This window comes from Aedes albopictus, chromosome 1 (genome assembly GCF_035046485.1).
Source record: "Aedes albopictus strain Foshan chromosome 1, AalbF5, whole genome shotgun sequence".
Lineage (NCBI taxonomy): Eukaryota > Metazoa > Arthropoda > Insecta > Diptera > Culicidae > Aedes > Aedes albopictus.
In genome coordinates this window covers 152,524,397-152,539,935 of record NC_085136.1, presented here as the reverse complement: position 1 = coordinate 152,539,935, position 15,539 = coordinate 152,524,397, and the positions used below count along the sequence as shown (strand labels likewise).

At 42.6% G+C, this 15,539-nt stretch overlaps 1 long non-coding RNA gene across 1 annotated transcript; it reads left to right on the top strand.

Annotated features, from left to right (window-relative positions):
• Window positions 1-8,309: 8,309 nt before the first annotated feature.
• Window positions 8,310-9,814, top strand: LOC115267903 (uncharacterized). Its single transcript, XR_003898062.2, has 3 exons — window positions 8,310-8,947; window positions 9,018-9,162; window positions 9,226-9,814. It is a non-coding gene; the product is annotated as an uncharacterized LOC115267903 (long non-coding RNA).
• The last annotated feature ends 5,725 nt before the right edge of the window (window positions 9,815-15,539 follow it).

The following is a 15,539-nucleotide window of genomic DNA, read 5'->3' as shown; positions in this document are numbered from 1 at the left end:
AACAATTGGATGCTTGTGGAAAAAGTTATTGATTTATTACCGATTAGTGTTCCAATGAACGGCTTTTTGTTTTGTTTTATTAGCAGCACTGTAGCTGTTGCCTTGGCTGCTGCTGTTTCTGGGGGTGGTGATGCCTCCCGCCACCCCATGCAACAACGGCAGCAGCAGTGCTGCTGATAAAACAAAACAAAAAGCCGTTCGTTGGATCACTAATCGGTAATAAATCAATAACTTTTTCCACAAGCATCCAATTGTTTTGCAGTTTTCGAAGGAAAGTTTCATAATTGATTTTTCTACAAGAAACATTGATCGATTTGAATTAAGGAGACAAGGGACGACCTCTGGGATTTTTTATCTGAAAGTGTAACTTTTCCCATAGTAAATCCTATGAAAACTTTGAACCGCTTGCGCTAAATTATAGTTTCACCGATTGCGCTGAAATTTTGTACAGTTCATATGGGACCTAAATGGGATCTAAAAAGTCGACTGGAGCGAGGATTTATTTTTTCCATACAAGCGTGTTCCATACTAATATACATGTCATCCGCAAAACAGACAAATTGGCTGGATTTCGTGAAGATCGTACCCCGGCTGTTGAGCCCAGCTCGTCGCATAACACCTTCCAGAGCAATGTTGAAGAGTAGGCAGGAAAGTCCATCACCTGGTCTTAGTCCCCGTCGAGATTCGAATGAACTGGATAGTTCACCCGAAACCCTTACGCTGTTATGCACACCGTCCATCGTTGCTCTTATCAGTCTAGTCAGCTTCCAGGGAAAGCTGTTCTCGTTCATAATTTTCCATAGCTCTGTGCGGTCGATACTGTCGTATGCCGCTTTGAAGTCGATGAACAGGTGATGCGTTGGAACCTGGTATTCACGGCATTTCTGGAGGATTTGCCGTACGGTGAAGATCTGGTCCGTTGTCGACCGGCCGTCGATGAAACCGGCTTGGTAACTTCCCACGAACTCATTTACTTTAGGTGAAAGACGACGGAAGATGATCTAGGATAGCACTTTGTAGGCGGGCATTCAAAATGGTGATCGCTCGAAATTTCTCACACATTAACTTGTCGCCTTTCTTATGGACGGGACAGATTATCCCTTCCTTCCACTCCTCCGGTAGCTGTTCGGTTTCCCAGATCTTGACTACTAACTGGTGCAGACAGGTGGCCAACTTTTCCGGGCCCATCTTGATGAGTTCTGCTACGGTACCGTCCTTACCAGCCGCTTTGTTGTTTTTGAGCTGGTGGATGGCATTCTTAACTTCCCTCAGCGTGGGAGTTGGTTCGTTCCCGTCCTCTGCTGCACCAACATAGTCATTTCCTCCGCTGCCTTGGTCCTCCGTGCCTACATTCTCTTCGCCATTCAGGTGCTCGTCGAAGTGCTGCTTCCACCTTTCGATCACCTCACGTTTGTCCGTCAGGAGGCTTCCGTCCTTATCCCTGCAGATTTCGGCTTGCGGCACGTAGCCTTTGCGGGATGCGTTGAGCTTCTGATAGAACTTACGTGTTTCCTGTGAACGGCACAGCAGTTCCATTTCCTCGCACTCCGCTTCTTCCAGGCGGCGCTTTTTCTCCCGGAAGAAACGGGTCTGCTGCTTCCGCTTCTGTCTGTATCGCTCCACATTCTGTCGGGTTCCATGCTGCAGCATTACCACCCGCGCTGCATCCTTCTCCTCCAGAACCGCTCTACACTCCTCGTCGAACCAATCGTTTCGTCGACTCCGAATTTATATCGACATTGATTTCGCCGCCTCCAAAACCATGGCCATACGTAGCACCTTTTCCAACACAGCCTCCCTTATCGTTACACCTGGAGATCACCACAGCATACGGAATCACAAATCAACTACGTTCTGATTGACGGACGGCACTTCACCGACATTATCGACGTCAGTACCTATCGACCAACATTGACTCCAACCACTATCTGGTGATGGACCAGAAGCTCAACGCAGTCCGTTGCGGACATTTTTGTGTTTTACAATTTGTTTACACCATAAAAACACTGAACCTGTGACTAGATTGCATCTATACTTTTCATGGATCACTTGGCATCTTACAACGTAGTAATTTATCAGCACAAATTTTGTATCAATTTACCAAAAACAGTGAGATTTGGAACGAATTTATAAAAAAATCATCAAAAATAATGTCCGTGAAAATTTTTTACATGAAAGCATATGTATTTTTTAGGTGGTTGCCGATGGAAAAATTTGCCCGAACCTGCCCGACTGCAAGAACGTCCTATATACATTTTGCGTGATTTTCGGGAACTTCCTATATAAAATCAATGCATATTTTGTTTTTTTTTTAACAATTTTCCTTGATACATGTTTTATTTTACAATTTTTCATTAGTTAAACACAACAACGAGCATTGAATTTATTTTGAACGTATTTTAATGAAAAAATTCTATTTTAGGTAGTTATTTTATAAATCGGCATATATTTCCAGGCTTTAGAAATTTGACGTCTTCGGCAAACTTTTTTCAGAATAAATAGCGGAACAACTTTGCCGAAGACACCATATCGCTTAAATGTAATTTGGCCAAAATGGCTTATAGGAATTTTATGCGACCAACGTAAGAATAATTACCTACCGCTCGGAATATCGACCTTGTTCATAGAAATATTTTCTCTGAAGACACCAAATGAGGATCTCGACATCTCGACGAGCTAGAGGTTTTTTTCCGTTCATTTTCAGTCCAGCCCCAGTGTGAGACGGGGACACCTTCGAGGTGGTGGAGGAATTCGTCTACCTCGGATCCTTACTGACAGCTGATAACAACGCGAGTCGTGAAATTCGAAGGTGTATCATCAGCGGAAGTCGGGCCTACTACGGGCTCCAGAAGAAGCTGATGTCTAAAAATATTCACACACGCACCAAATTCACCATGTATACAACGCTAATAAGACCGGTGGTCCTCTATGGGCACGAGACATGGACTATGCTCGAGGAGGACCTGCTAGCACTCGGAGTTTTGGAGCGAAGCGTGCTAAGGACGATCTTTGGCGGCGTGCAGGAGAACGGTGTGTGGCGGAGAAGGATGAACCACGAGCTCGCTGTACTTTACGGCGAACCCAGCATCCAATCTAGCTGAAGTCAGAAGGACAACAGTGCCCAGGCTGCACTACCAGCTAAGCACACAACTCTAAGCTGGCGGCCTTTGTCATCGCTTGACCGGTGGAAGCATGAGAAAGGAACTTGTATGGACCATAGCTATGTTGGACGGTCTCCTTATTGACTCATCATTTTGCAGCCCAAGATGACGTATGTAAAATTGAAAAAAGTCCACTACGGCGCAATCACAAAATCTGTAATGTAAATTAGTTATTATGTAGGAAACCAGAAACGTTCAATTCAACTTGTGTCCGGTAAGTAGTCATACGAACTTGCTACAATTGAGTTGGTCTCATGCAAGGTCTCCTGTGTAACATTGAATGGATATGACGTGACGCACCATGAGCCATGGCTACCAGCCGGTTACCCCTGATGGGCGTCGTCGTCGTCATTCCAGACCGCAAACTGGTGATACCCTCGCTGTTCTTGCTGTGTAGGTACCCATATCTATGTGTGTGGTTCTGTAGCGGCGGCGCTGAGCTAATTTGTCAGTTGGCACTTATCACTATCGCCCATTCTTTCATGCTGTGTAACAAGTGGGAAAAGGGGCGTAGTACCATACACCCAGCCAGACCAGACGTTACCTACTCTGATCCGGTTTGATCATTTGCATTTCAAACGGCACCCAGAGATATCCTGCTGCGTGCCGCGTGATTGCTGCGTTGCGTAGCATTCAATCGATTTGGTTTGATAGATTAAGCGAACCGTCGGTGGCGGTTCTTAGCGATTTATTGACTTTCGTGAACAATAGCTAATTGAACTTATTGTTGTGAACTCAGGGTCAGTGCTACTAAGTACACTTGTTTGTAATCTAGTATGGCTTGTTTCCTCTTTATTATGGTATAACATCTCTATTGCTTCTCAGCTTCCAAAAGCACTGCCACATACAATGTTACTGAACTTTAATTAGCAAGCTTTGGATTAAGCATAAATTTGAAACACGTATCTTCACTAGATAAAAATTTCAAATGTTGAGCGGAAAAAGCTGAGCACCGCTGTTTTAATAGAATACCCAATTTCATTAAAAGATATTTCCCCTTCTATGATTCTTGGTTCCGCTGCAGACGAGGACAATCTATTCCATCCAACAGGCAATTAAATGTTAAGATCTAATCAATCGTGAATACTTTGGTTCCTCAAATCGACGTAGTAATAAGATACTTTACAGTTGTACAAATACAAAATCAATGCTTAAAAATGTGCAAATTATTTCGGCTTCATTAAGGCCATGTGGCGTCGAGCCTTCCAAATAAACGACAAAGTAAGATTCGGTTATAAATGCCGACTTACGTGACGAGTTTGAACAATGTACGCAGCAGCGATTCATTCAATATTATAACATTGGTATCTGCGCCATGTACGTGTTCACAAGGCTATTAAAATTAGGCTATCAATAGATGCCAGCGTGTTGACAGCTAAATGTCTTCATTTATTATGCCAGTTGAGTGAGTGAACTACATAAAAAATATATGCAAACATCTTGAAAAAGATAAAAATAAATAAAATACTCAGAATAAACTAAACATAAATTCTCGTTAAACTTACCAGAACATTTGAAGTAAAGTTATTTACTTATTTAGATTAGCAGCTACTACAATTACTTGTATTCTAATAGCTTCAACCAACGATAATAAAAATACGTTTCTCTTAAATCACAATTCACGAGCCATACACCTACAAACCACCAACACAACCGCAAGCAAATATTTCTGAAACCGCTCGATCGTCTAAATGACAGTGATTAGATCTTGCGTAAATTAGCACCACGGCTGCGATAAATATTTATCATCATCCACCTCCAATGATATCTTAATCATCTAATCGCAAAAATCTCAGATTGAAATCGGTAGGTAGAGGTATGCTGCGGCTAGCAATCGATCCGGTTCATAATGCCAAGATTGTGCTTTGCGGCAGCGTGTAGCGCAGCACTTGGCTATTTGATTAGCATTAACATTTTTATTACAAATCTTAAAAAAGGTGTGATAATTGATTTCTGACTCAGAATGGCACGGCGGCTTTTTAGCGGGGGATTTGAGCCGGATCGAACGGACAAAGACACTTCACGAGAAAGTGGTAGCCGGTGATAAACAAATAATTTAGATGGCGATTGACAGCGTATATGGGTTTATGGGACACATTTCGACATCGGCCACATCGATCGTTTAATGGAGCACATTTGTATGTTAATTGGTTTTAGATAGGTTACCTTCAATCCAGGAACTAATTTAGCATATACATTAGAGGAGTAATTCAATAATTATTGGAGCACTGAGTGTATACGACACTTGCAGAAAACGGAAAGACACAGGGCCCACGATTTGGTCATGTTGACGTTGATGGTAAGACCTGCCGCTGAGGAGCGATTGGCAAGATCATCGAGCTTGCTCTGCATATCAGAGCACCGTAGAGCTAGGAGAGCAACGTCATCAGCCAGTTCGAAATCATTTAGGTGCTCCATGGTTATGGGTTGCCACAGCAATCCACGATTTGGTTCACGATCAATCGCATCAACCAGGATCTCGTCGATTACGATGAGGAACAGTAGCGGTGATAGTATACATCCTTGCCTCACTCCAGCAACGACCCGGATGGGATCGGACAAAACACCGTTGTGCAGTACTCTGCACGGAAATGCTCTGTACTGTGCTTCAATTAGGCCGATGATTTTCTCAGGGATACCCTTGCGCCTGAGGGCTTCCAACATGTTTCCGTGATTGAGACGGTCGAAAGGTTTTTTCGTAATCAATGAACACCAGGTAGAGAGATTCTTGGAATTCATTGATTTGCTCCAGAATGATACGGAGCGCGACAATATGGTCCACACAAGATCGTCCGGCACGGTATCCTGCTTGCTGCCATCAGAGAGTTGCGTCAATCTTCTCCTGTATCCGGTTAAGGATCATTTTGCAGACGACTTTGAGAACGATGCCCCGCCAATTATCGCATACAGTCAGGTCACCCTTTTTGGGTACCTTTACTAAGACGCCTTGCATCCTTTTGGTCGGAAATGTCGCGGTTTCCCATATGTTGCATAATTCTTGATACAGCAGTTGAGCGGATACTACGAAGTCAGCTTTGAGCATCTTAGCTGATATGCGATCGACCCCTGGGGCTCTGTTCGATTTTATGCTACGAATGGCTGTTTCTATCTCCTGCACTGATGGAGTTCCGGTGTTGACACGGGTAATGCGTCGAACCCTTGGCGGATCATGCTGAGGTGTTGATGGCGTGACCGACACTTGAAAAAGGTTTCCAAAGTGCTTGAACCAGCGTTTCAACTGTGTAACGTTTTGCGTTTTTTTAGATAAAATTGAATAAAAAATTAATTAATGGACTAAAAGTTATTTAAATTTTTGTTTTTTATTTATGTTAGCGATATTGAGATATTTCATTTGTCTGTAAAATCGGTCGATGCCTGTTACTTATGATCATGAATGTCATAGTATGTGTTAAAGCTTTCGTGTTATTAGCGCTTTTATAGCATGATACGCATGGCGCTTACATACTTTTTGGCGGATTACAGTCGCGCTGCAATTTTGTCGCCATGCATGAAAATCGCCATGCCGAATTAGTTGGCGCGATTTGGAATAATAGTTAGCAATTTCAATAGTGGGACTTTTGAAAAGCGGCACAGTTTCGAGGCGCAAGTGATATTCTGACTCGGTCATTTCGCTACGAGTACGGCTGGAAAGCAGAAGTGCGCGAGTTAAGTCCAAGTTATTCGAAAGTTATATTGAGTTTGAGTTCAGTCTAAGATTGAGTTAAAGTTAATTGAAGTTTATTACGGTGCAAGTTATTTTTGCAAATTAAAGGTAAAAGTAGTGAGTGAGTTTCTTAATGTAAAAGTGATGTTAAACGTTTTTGGTGTCTTTCTTTCACGTTTAGTGGACCGAGGTTCGAGATTTCGCGGTTTCTGCTGAATTTTTATTGAGTTACGGAACTATCGATCAAAAAAGGTAATTAAATTCTAATTAAAGTTAAAGTGCTTAAATCTAATAGTAGTTCCTGTTGGACGTGTAGCGCCCAGCGCTTTTTTCGTACGGCTGGTTTTTGTGAATTTCGTTCGGCAACTGTCATCGCCGAGTCGGGGAACTTCTGGTGGAGTGTACCGCCCTTTCCGTCTGGATCTTCGCGACCCGTGTGCCCAGCAAAGGCCCGCCTCCAGTAGGCAGTTAAACGGAGGCGTGAGTGAAGTCGCTCGTCCATTATCGTAGCGAAGTTCTCCCGTCGGTCGCTAAAAGCCGAAGGTAAGGTCCCGTCCGTCAATCCCCGTGGACCGGAGTACGAGAGGCGATTCGCTGAAGCGTGTCGTCAATAGCACGCCACGAATCCGATCCGATTCCGGAAAGTAGGAAACGTACTATTCCCCGCTCGGTCATAGCTGGAATCTAAGTACGCGAAGCCGGGTCGCTGGGTTTTTAGTGCCTTCCTATTGACCGGAGGAGGATCCTCCCGGGTACAAGCGGCATCCGCCGTGTCCCTCTCGAGCAGAACGAATCGGAAGCTTCCAACCAGCCACCACTCCCTCCGCATCGGTAATTCGGCCATACCGCACACGGGTCCTTCGTCGTCGCTGCGCGCCAAATCGCAGCACGGTCACGCCGGCAAACACCATTATTGACCGCCATCACCGAACGTCGAAGTCGTCGCCATCTTCGAGCTACGTCCCCCGTCACCGAGCATCGGATCGCCGAAAAACCTGCGCAGGTACGTGAGAGCTTTTGTACATGGCCATGTTTTGCTCTTTTCCATTCCGTATGAAAACCTTCCGTCCAACACGAATGAATTCCTAGAATAAATAGTAGAAAGTTTGAAATTTCGTTTAGTTCCGTTACGTTTCACATCGCTTAATTGAATAAACATACTCACTACCTTACGTTACGTTTTAGTCCCGTTACTTCGCTCAGATGAGTAAGAATCCCTTCGGTTTTCCCTAAGTATCTTTTAGCCTGTGAAAGAGTTGGAGTTAATTTGCGTTCGAAGAAATTCTGCCGTTTACCAAGAACCGTTCAAAACCGTCCCTGAGTGAAATACCCGCATAGATAAATACAATCTGCCATACATTCCAAACAGTAAGCATGTTCTAAATAGTATAGTTAATATTTCACAGACTGTTGTTCTAAGGTTGAACAATATGAAAGTGAAAGCAAAAGACCATAATTAACAGATGAGATAACCTATACCAAGCATTAACAATATATCATAATGTGCATGCATTGTCAAATTATTTGTAAATGTGAACTCGATTTAAACGGTGGCAATATGAAACCACATTATATCATATTGTTGGTTTTTATGCTTGCGCAGCACACTCACACCAGCGCATTTCACTATACATTACTTCTTTCTAACAGTATGACAAAAAGTTGCACGTGTTTGTAATTGTGATCGACATTATTGAATAGAACATGCATCGCGTGTTCCTAATTTCTCGTAAAATGTTTTAGAAAGGTCTGTTATCTTTTTATTCGTTTTTGCTAAATAACATTAGCACTTGCACTTGCAAAACTGAATATTTAAAATATGTTTTGTATCCGCTGGCACTTTAATATAGTCTAATTTAATTTGTTTTCAGCGTTTATGAATCTTTGAATAAAAACTAAAAAAAATATATAATCGAGATTTTGTTTAAATTGAGCGTAGGTCCAGGTAGGACATTCTCGAATGTTACGCGAGTTTCGCATAACAGCGAAAATCACCACTTCATCATCGCGAGATAAAAGTTGATCCGAACCGGGATCCGAACAACAAATTCGCAAGTCCACCAATAAAAAACGGTCCCTTTTCAACCCCAGAAGTAGAAGCATCTTGAAGCCTGTCTTGAAGGTAAGTTGACTCTTTGTGTGCATCGAATAAATAATTAACGTTAATCAAAATATCATTAATCTTATTTCAGGTTGCAGAAAATCGTCGGATACGTCATACTCGGAAGATCGGTGCCGAATAGGCCGAGAATAGGCAATCTGCCGCTGAAGGAAGACCCTAAACTGATTCGAATCAGATCCGGCAACATCCGTAGAACAGCGTTTTAAAAGAAGGAGGTAAGTTCTTCTCCACACATTTCATTATTCGTTCAAATTCCGACATTTTCATCTTATTTGTAGGAACCTCGAATTGTTCACAGGCCGGATGTGAAACCCGCTGCCGGATTCGGTCAACCGACTGTAGCAACCAGGCTTCTCTCACTCTCACTCTGTAATGAAGGTGCCAGCAAAGAAGGAAGGCCTTCAAACAATAGTTCTGACGACCATGAGGAAGAACCAAAATCAGCACCGGCGAAAGCTGCAGCTGTACCGAAAAACGAGGAAGAAGAGCCAAAAGTGGAACCTTTGTGAATCCACGAATATAAGAAACCTGACACAAGTTGTTGCTACCTACCGTGGCTGCCAAGCAACAGATTCTGACCAAGTACAAAGTCAAGTGGAGATTCTAGCGATCGCTAGCCTCGAGGCGCTAGAGGAACAACCGCCGGTAAAAGGAAGCCGTAGCGGTGACTTCTTCAAAGAAAAATCTTGAATCGTCCAGCGTAGATTCTTCGGATTCCGACGCGGAATTCAAAGGGGAACTAGCCGACAAGGAGGTCAGTGTGTCAGTCAGTTCAAAAACTATGCGTTGTCGGCGTTGATGCAAGCAAGGATGCAAGTGGCTGTGCTCAGCTGTGCCCCTGAACCAACTAATAATAAACTAATAATTGGTAACCAAATTTGCCTGTTTGTTTTTTTTTTTCTATTAAGAGAACGATAGCTCCGTTTCTAAGTGAAAAATTCCAAATATTCATGTTATAACATGAATAATATATAATATGAATAATAACATGTTATAAATGAACCAGTATAACCCGGTTATGCTGGCTTACGCTTTTTGGAATTTTTCAACTTAGAAACGGAACAATCATCCTTTTTGATTCAATTTATTTATTAGTTCTTTTTAAATGGTTTAAATACAATTGAACAATATGGCATACGTTTAAAATACCCTGAAGAACAATAAATCAACAGTAACACATACATCGTTCGTTTTTCTTCCAAGTTTATTGTTAAACTGTTTATGAACTGATTGATTTACTGTGGAAGGGAAGAAAAAATGGATAGTATACTGACCTTCTGACATACTGTTTTCGAAAAATTTTGTTCGAGAAAATCGGCGTTTTTTTATGGTAACATAACTTAACCGCCTATTCCCCATATTGTAATTTGCCCGAGAACCGTCTGTGAAACTGTTGAAAACGTTTGTGGTACAGTTGGTTTATTGTTATTCTGGATGTTATATGATACTGTTGAGGTACCGTAGGAAATAGTTGCTAACAGTATGGTGAACAGTGTAAGTATTGTTCATGTTTATGCGGGTAGTCTCTTGCAAAGTCGGGCAAATTTCAACACAACCGGTGGTCTCTCTTTGAGAGTGGCGCTTAAGCCACCGTGCTTTAACCAAATCCTCAAGAATAGTTTACGAACGGTAACAACTGGTAAACCGAGTCGGTCAGTAGCTGTCCAGACGTGTCTTTCACGGGCATCGTAGCATTCATCTTGGTCCCACTAAGGCAACGTGAGACATCGTAGAAGAGACGGATGTCGCCGGTGTTTTCGGCTTTCTCACCTTCGTCGGCTCACGCTCTTTTGTCCCGTGTACATGAGCGTTTCACTTCCTTCTCGAGAGCCGAATAGCGCTGACGGGCTACGGCTTTGGCTCCTCGAGTTTTCGCTCGCTCTATCGCGGCTTTGGCGTTCCTTCGCTCCTCTATCTTCCTCCAGGTATCATCTGTGATCCACTGCTTTCTTCGGATGCGTAGCTCGCCCAAATTAAAGGCGTTCTTGATGGCGCTCTATTGATCTTCTGCGCTTCCACCTTCTGGAATATTCGCAGCACGGTTCTCTAGCTCCCCGACGAGGGACCTTTTCACCGCAGCGTCTTCCAGTCGGCGTGTGTTGAACCGGCGCCCGATATTCTCCTCCCGTCGCTGGATCCTGGCAATGCGTAGTCGGACCTCGCCGATTAGGGGATGATGGTCGGACGCAATGTCGGCGCTTTGTTTGTTCCACACATCAAGAAGGCTCCGTCTCCATTTTTGGCTGATGTAGATGTGGTCGATTTGATTTTCCTTGACGCCATCCATGTCACTTTGAGCACTGGTCGATGAGGAAAGAGCGATCCCCCAATCACCATGTTATTTTTGCCCAAAACTCTGCAAACAGCTCTCCGTTTCCACTCATTTCTCCAAGACCATGGCGTCCCATGACGTGCTCATAGTCCGAGTTGTCGGACCCAACCTTCGCGTTAAAGTCGCCCATGAGCATCTTGATATCACCATTCGGAATCTTGTCCACGACAGCATTCTGTTGACTGTAAAAGTTCTCTTTATCTTGCAATTCGGCAGCATCGGTTGGCGGGTAACATTGAATCATGGTAAGGTTTCGAACCCATGTTCTGAATCTGGCTACAATTATCCTCTCATTAATAGGCTCCCACTTCATGAGCGCTGCGTGGGCGTGAGCGCTGAGCAGGAAACCAACTCCATGATGCCGAAGAGCGTGTTCACCTCGTTGGCCAGAGTATAGCAGAATTTGACCCGATGCCAATCTATGTTTTCCAAAGTTCGGCCAATGGACTTCGCTCTGTGCTAGGATCTCAAACTTCATACGGCATGCCTCATTAGGTAGTTGTGCCAGTTTACCCTGCTGGGCTAGGGTTAATACATTTCAAGTTCCAATTATTGTTCGTTGTTTCGCGCTAATAGTCGTAGCCGTTGAATTAGTTCGTAATCTTTCATTTTCGGTTTCAGTAACGTTTTTTTTTTTGGATTTCGGAATAGTAGTTTACGCAACAAGGTGCAGAATGATGATTTTTACAGCACGAGCCGTACATTTATCCAACGAGGCTTGCCGAGTTGGATAATTACGATGAGTGCTGTAAAAATCGAGTTCTGCACCGAGTTGCGTACAACGTTTTTTGCAACTTCATAAATTACCACTTGAGGATAGTTTTTAACAAAACTTTTTCATCAGACTGCACACTGATGTTCATAGTCATGATTAAGGAAGTCTGATCATAGCAGGTTATACTGTGCAGATGTCACAATTTTTCAAACCTGCGTCCAGAAAGCATCCATTAAGTTGATCAAAACTGAAAACAGTGCTGTAATGGTTCATTACGCAACGCAAATCAATGCTGTAATAAACCATTACAGCACTGTTTATTTGGTGTGGGAAAGTAGGCCTTTTCCTGTCAGATTTGCGTGAGGTAAAATGGCCTATTACGATGAGAAGTTGCAAAAAAAAGATTAACAGCGTTGATAACGGTGAAGCAACTGTTACAAAGGTCCTAAACAAGATTGAAAACAATAAAGCTACTGGGAAGAACGATATTTAGATGCGTATATAACGTAATATAACGTAATATAACGAGCCAATGAAGGAGTTCGCGTTGTATAGCCGCTGATCTCTACGGTTGCTTTATGCGGCCTTGGACATCAAGGAAGTCGAACGGAGATCGTTTGCTGTTTGCAAGGTGCAGCAAAATGGTGAGTTAACAATCCGGTGCGTCCAACACAAATCCGGCCGTCAGAAGTTTGTCCTGCTTCCACGGGCCAATCTTTGACAAAGGCTTAGTTGTGTGCTTAGTTAAGTGCAGTATATGTACTGTTTGTCCTTCTGACTTCAGCTAGATTGAGGTTGTACGACACGAGCGTCTGTTCACTAAGGACTTACTTACTTACCGATCAGGCTTAGGCCGGGTTGGCCTCTGCTGTACATAGTAGCCGCCTCCATTCCACTCGATCCATGGCTGTTTGTCTCCAGTTCCGCACTCTGCGTAGGGTCCGCAGATCGTCCTCCACTTGGTCGACCCACCTAGCTCGCTGCGCTCCACGTCTTCTTGTACCGGTCGGATGACTCTTGAGAACCATTTTAGTCGGGTTGCTATCCGACATCCTGATGGCGTGACCCACCCACCGTAGCCTCCCGAGTTTTGCGGTATGGACGATGGTTGGTTCTCTCAGTGGCAAAATTAGTTGCAGGTGCTACCCGAAGTAGAAGGTGTTCAGATATCTAGGTTGTACCCGAGCAGAGGAGAATATCAAAATGATAACAGCGGAATAACAAAACCTGTTTTTATATCTTGGTTTGTTATTATTAACTTATTGAGGCATTACCTTTCCATAACACATTTTGTTGGACAATCTTATTTTGTTATGATCGTGCTATTGGTATATTTTCATTAAATAACAATTCAATAATATGTTTTGTTGTAGAAAAATTTCAGTTTACCAATAGCACAACAATACCAAGTTTTGCGATCAACACTACACCATTGGAGATTTACGTCGTTTAGAGCATTTCGGGAGGAACTAGAATCTGGTTATAACGGAATAACGGATTACACGTAGCTTTCCTGATTTTTTTTTTTAATTTATGAAGTTCTGATGGAGAAGTTGGAAAATGCCAAGGAAAAAAAAACAGAGGTACATATCTATTGGATTTTTCAACGATTTTCCATGGATTTTGCTACGGAGCTTGTTTCATGCCTAGAAATATAATCCTTATAGAATAATCAAAGAACTTTGCCAGAATTCAATCCGCTTGATTTTTTTCCGAGAATAATACGTATGAACAAAAATATCACGTACTCAACGTTCTGCCGTCGGAATTAGAAGAGTATGCAGTACATATTGGAGCTATCAATGTCAGCAATATAAATGATTAAGGAAAAAATATCCTCAGGCAACACCATGGTATGTAGATAAAGACTGATAGACTATGCATGTTTGAAAAAGTTAATGGCAAAAGACAAGTGGTGAACATCAGAGGATCTGCCCGTACATCAAGCAGTTAAGAAACAAAAAATGAATTATGTATGCCTATGTATGTCATAGACTCATGCATGACGAGCCGTATTGAGAATATGTAAGTCAAACAGTGGTGGGCTGGTTTCTTTGTGCGTATGCCGGAATAGCCTAAAACAGATAATAAAAGAATCAATTAGAAAAGTAACTTATCGATAAATAAAAAAAAAAAAAGAAAATCGGGTTAAGTACGGTTCCTTTGAATTCCACTAAGAATTTGCATCCTTTGACAGATACGTATTTCGACCTCAACTGTAAGGTCGTCTTCAGTGTCTTGTACTTGTCGAGTCAAGTACAAGACACTGAAGACGACCTTACAGTTGAGGTCGAAATACGTATCTGTCAAAGGATGCAAATTCTTAGTGGAATTCAAAGGAACCGTACTTAACCCGATTTTCTTTTTATTTACAGATATTCCCCTAACAAGCCCAGGTTAATCATCAACTTATCGATATTAATTATTTGGTATATTTGTTATGCTTTTGATAACGTTGTTCCGAAATCGGAATCCCACTGTACATACGCGAAATTCACGTTTCAATTTCACTTTACTTACGAGTTGAATTTTTTTCTTGTTTTGCGTACAACGAAGTAACTACACCAAAGCAGCAGCTAGCCGAATTGTTCTTCATCACCGTTCAATGTTCGCTTCGCCTGTCTTGATTCAACCTGTTTCAACAATGCCTGTCAGTGGGTTGTTCATTTCACAGCCCACAAAAGCTCTGTGTTACTACAAAGTTGGATTTCACTGCTGCAGAATGCAGCTGAAGCTGTTCAAGTATTTATCCAAATAAAACACTTTTCCGTCGATGAAATTGAATTCTCGCAGCGCGGTGTCACAAACATTAATGCAAAGCTATTGGTTAAAAATATGTTCGTTTGATTTCGCTGAGCACAACTGATTTTTGTTTACTATTTTCCACCAGTAATTCAAGTAGTTTTCGTGTTATGCTACGTGTACGTACACGCTTGCAGAAACCGCTATGTAAACAAGTTCTCTTCGCCTAGGGAGGATAGACAATATAAATACCATAGACTCGCGAAGACATGGTTGAGGAATATAAATTATTCAGTGTGTTTGCCGTGAATTTAGAGTGTGCTTAGCGAATATGATGTCACGCAATCCATTGTTGCTATTTAAATTGTGACGTCATGCTCATTTGGCTACACGAACTGACAGTTCGTTTGGCTACAGTTCTCTTCGCCTCCGCGAGTCTATGGTATCTATAGTGTCTACAATTCGTCTCGGTCGTCGTCATTTTCAAAACAAATTCGTCACAGGAAAGAAAAGTAATCCAGTGCGTGCATTACTGCGAAATTAAGTGCGAGACCCTCCGGAAAAAGTGTTTTCTGTTTGTGTTTTGTCCGCAGGGGTCCAAGTTTTACCCGGTTTCGTTCCGCAACGGTCGCTGTTTAGGAATTTTGCATCGGGATGCCGGAGGCCACAAGACAGGAGAAAAAAATCAGGGGACTGACATGCCGCCATCTTTTTGTAGCCCACATTAAAAATGTTGAAATGTCAAAAATGTTTTGTTTACCTCTTGTTTACAAAATCCTTAGCATCGCGTAAGCCGCGTAAAT